Source organism: Dermacentor albipictus, chromosome 10 (assembly GCF_038994185.2).
Source record: "Dermacentor albipictus isolate Rhodes 1998 colony chromosome 10, USDA_Dalb.pri_finalv2, whole genome shotgun sequence".
In the NCBI taxonomy this organism is placed as follows: domain Eukaryota; kingdom Metazoa; phylum Arthropoda; class Arachnida; order Ixodida; family Ixodidae; genus Dermacentor; species Dermacentor albipictus.
Genome location: NC_091830.1, coordinates 44,882,390 through 44,886,824, shown reverse-complemented (window position 1 = coordinate 44,886,824; position 4,435 = coordinate 44,882,390). Strand labels below are relative to the sequence as shown.

Sequence of the window (4,435 nt, the reverse complement as noted above, 5' to 3'; positions counted from 1 at the left end):
ACCGTGACTAGTAATATATTTTGTTCTTAGTGGGGGTGATATTTTACTCTTGCCTTGATTTTAGACACCAATGAGATAACCTCCGCTTATAGTTATTTCTACCCGCTTGAATTCTATTTTGCCTTCTCTGTCCCTAAATCCTAATGCTTTGAAAAAAGTCAGTCCCATCGCATTGCGGGGAAATAAATAAACTGTAAGGTGAAGCCATTTACAGAAAGGTATATTAGGTGTTCAGCCGTTTCCTCCTCCTCTCCACAAGCACCGCATAACGTGAAGGAAGAAATGGCCAACCCTTGCCCTACCGGAAAATGGGGGTCAGCGAAGCTTGTCCCGCGTGGGCCCAACCTTCGACGCGGTTATGTAACCCACAGGTAACGGTGCCGGATTGCTTCGGCCTCCGACTCCCTCAGCTCGGGATTTCCTCGCTGCTGTCGGATTGCCTGGGCTCTAACGGCTGGATCGGCGCACCGACGGCGAGCTCTTTCGCGGGCCAGTTCTCACCACTGCTCGTCGAAGGCTGCCTGTTTTTCGGGGGAACGCACAGCGCGTGCCCGTCCCATACGTTTTCCGAGACTGAACTGAACGGAATTGAAGCTGGCGACGCGCGCGAAGCCCTTTCCTTCCCTTTCCTTCCCCGGCGGAAGCGAAACGGCCTAAACACAACCTACAGATATGATAGCATTGAAGTTTAATTTGAATATACCAGAAAACATGATTCTGTTAAATAAAAACTCAAATACAAACGCCTTTTCTGTAAGGCGCAGCCCGCTCGGCTCGTAGCAACAACACCATCGCACTTGCTTCTGTGCATCCACAAGAAAGCTGCAGTTGCCAGGAAGCGTGACAAGCAATCAGGGATTCTTGAAATCTATTGCGTTCCACTCTTAAAGGCGAAGCTTGAGCGTCCTCCAAGTTTTTCTTCGGCAATTTTCTGATTGAAAGTTTTGTACGTTCACAGTGCCAATTTCGTCTGCATCCCTATTTTCGCAGACCCTTCTCTGTTTCTTTAACCTTTTTCTTGATCAATGATTCTTGGAGTCAGTTTGAGGTTGGGGAGCTCTTGCCGTGGTTGTGTGGCCCAGTTTATAGGCGACAACAGCAAAGTGCAGGACGATTTCACACGCTGCTGTATCGGCCAATAACCGGAAATGAAGGATGCAGGTGGGTTCCACGAATAGGGGACGCGGGAAACACCCACGCGGGGAAAAAATATCGAATTAGTGGCTGCGCTGTAGAAGAGGCACCAGATTTGCACCCTCACTCGGAACAAAAGGGTAGATGGTCCGAGCTGAAGGGGAGTGTTTGGGGAGCGGAGTTTCAGGCTTGGACTCGGACAGGCACTTCGGCGTTTTAATAAAGCGTCTCTTTACCGGGTAATGGCTCTTTGCGCTGCCACCGTACACTCGTATCATCGAGGGGCGCCGACTTCAGACCTTAAACACCTTCCCTTCTGTTGAAGCTACCAGAGGATAAAGGGAAAGGAAGTTAACTCTTGGTTTCAGTGATCAATGATTCTACGCTCACCGCAGGAATGGGCGCCTCAGAGCTGTGCTCTAAAAGCACCTTGCCGTCATTAGGAACAAAACTATTGTCCACTGCCTTCAGTGTGCGACACTCCACCATGCATTGAGGTACAGCAACAGCTGTTTCCACATTCATATTTTTGGGTGCTTACATACATATACAAGATTTTACCCTGGAAGTCTTAGCGAGCACCACTCATGGCCATGGCGGCGAGTCTAATACTAAGCATGGTGTGAATGCAGTTAATGCTGGTGACCTGTGCTCTTATCCTGCTAACTTAGAAGCACATACTTTGTGCGTGTTACTGCCACTTGTCCTTGCTTGCTGCTTCTTAATGCAACTTTCATTAGTGTGAAATGTGAACTCAGTAACCAAGCTTCTGTGTAAATTTTTGCAGGTGACGCTGCCAGCCCTGGGCATTTGCTAGAGCTGTCGTGTCGGCCAAGGCTGTCTGGGCTATGAAGAGGTGACCCCCCTTTGCTGCAGAACATTACACTGCATAAGTGTAGTTTCAGGACCTGTCTATGTGAAGTCTTTTCTACTATATTTCAGGGATGACTTTAGTGCCTGTGAGTTTGACGAGAGCCAACCTTCAAGTGATGCCACAGCGTCTCGCAGCTGATGATTCCTTCTGCCAGAGGCAACTGCCCAGCGCAAGTGGGAGCCAGTGCCGTTCTTTGTGAAGAAGCAAGCCCTCCTGTTGCCGTAGCGAAATTCACGAGTGTTGCATACGCCTGTACATTTTGCTTGCAAGAACTTCAGGAGATAAGATCCCTCACTGCCGATGTGGAGAAGTGGCCGTGCTCGGGGCCATAACAGTGTCACTTGTGCTCTAACCATTGTTCAGACTGGAGCACGATGCAGACCCATCTCAGGGAAATGGGAATGAAGTGTCCTTTTTGTGAGCACACGATTGGCACAAGGATCTGGGCGAGGATGTGACACAAGGTGGCACGCGACTGTGAAGCAATTCACATGCAGCATTTTCCAATTATCCTTCACAAATGAATACGATCTTCTCACGCACATTTGACGGCGCCACCTGGTGCAAAATTTATACAAGTGAGGCTAGTGTCCGAAGTGATAGATTATAAGAAAACTCTGCAAATTAATGTTCTTCAACTCACTAATGAGCAGCTTGGTTAGCTTTGAGAAGCGTCAATCTTCCATCAGCACGTGTATCACGAATGTTGAGAAACAGCAGTGTGCTGTATGCACACGAGTTTGTGAGTGACTGGAGCAAATTTAACTGAGTCTCCATGAACTTCAGATACAAGCTTTTTTATTTCACATGCATTTGTGCAAACTCAGAACTGTCTGGAAAATCTTTTAGTGAGCAGAGGTTCAGCTTGTTCCCTGGCCTTTGGTGCACAATGTGGGAGACCTCTGTTCACTTTTTCTTTCTATGGATATACAGGAAATGCATATCTTCTGCGCTGTGAGAAGATATACGCTGCGAGAGATATGAGAAGCATGAGAAGTAGTGGGAGTCTAATACCAGCTGCAATTTTACTTATGCGCTGTGAAAGCTATTCGGCAGCTTTTTTTTTCTTCGTAGATACAACATGGCACAGTGCTTTCACTGCTTTACTATACATTGGGTATGAGCTAGACTGCTAAGATAGTGCAAGGACAATCTCCCATACAGCTGTGGGCACACCCTCACTTTAGTGATAAAACATGCAAGGTCCACCTACAGAGGAGGAGGAAGAATAAACTTTATTTGTAGACAGCAGATTTGAGACCTAGGCCTCTCTACCTAGACGACAGCGTTGAGCCCTTGGGCCCTGGCAGCAACTTCGGCCTCCTGGATTGCCTTGAGTTGGTCTTCCGGTGCACAGCTAAGCAATGCGGTCACCCACTGCTCTCTGGTCTTATTTTATTCTGTGTGGGTGTCCGATGACAAGCCCAAACCATATGTTGTAGGTCCGCCCTTTCTTGACATAATCTACATCTATCCGTGTAAAGGTCCGGGTAGTAGCGGTGGTAGGCCACCGAGTTCGGATATGTGTGTTTGTAAGAGGCGCCATGCCATCGCTTGCCATCTATTTAGAAAGGAGCGTGCCGGGGGGGGGGGGGAATGGGCCCTTCCCAATTCATAGAGTTTGGTGACCTCGTTAAAGCTGATCATCCAGTCTCTCTCCGTTCCCAGTATTTGTTGCCTGTCATGTGCTTGGCCCATTGGTTCTTGAGCCAGGTTGTGCACCATTTCATTTCCGGGAAGGCAGGAGTGTGCGGGTGCCCATATAATGTGAATGCCTCGATCTTCATAAAAGTTGTTTAAAATTCTCAGCACTTCCAGTGAGATTTTTCCTTTTGCATAGTTTTCGACGGCTGTCTTGGAGTCACTTGCTATGATGTTAGCCTCCGCGGAGGATATTGCCAGTGCTAAGGCAGCCTCCTTTGCGTTCCCTGTTCTTACCGTGCCACTAACTCTGCAGTCACCCTCTAGATTCGCAACAGCTATCAACATACTCTGTCTATTTACATACTCCGCCACGTCCACATAGACCACGTCCCTGGCTCTACGGAATCTTTTGAGAGCTCTTACAATGATTCGATCTTGGTGAAACTTCGGGCGCATGTTTCTGGGGATTGGGGGTATTGATAGATGTTCCCTTACTTTCCTTGGGATGCCTCTCCGCACTCCGTGCTGTGCTTCGTAGGTTATTCTGATGTCATCTAAGATGCACCTTCCTGTCAAACTCTGTGCAAGCCTTTCATACTGCGCTGCTCTCTGGGCCTCAATAAGAAGCTTGCAATAAAGACACACAGAAAAGGGGAGGGTGAAATCATAATTATCCAAGCAGTGTTTCGCTTATAACAAAATGCACAAATTATGTACAGTGTCAATTCCATTCAACATTGTTGGATTCCAGGGACTGCCGTATTTGGTTTACTGCCACATGGA

The 4,435-nt window shown here is 47.9% G+C and overlaps 1 long non-coding RNA gene across 1 annotated transcript; it reads left to right on the top strand.

Moving 5' to 3' along the window:
• The first annotated feature begins 1,939 nt into the window (after window positions 1-1,939).
• Window positions 1,940-2,552, top strand: LOC139050891 (uncharacterized). Its single transcript, XR_011509117.1, has 2 exons — window positions 1,940-1,990; window positions 2,077-2,552. It is a non-coding gene; the product is annotated as an uncharacterized lncRNA (long non-coding RNA).
• The last annotated feature ends 1,883 nt before the right edge of the window (window positions 2,553-4,435 follow it).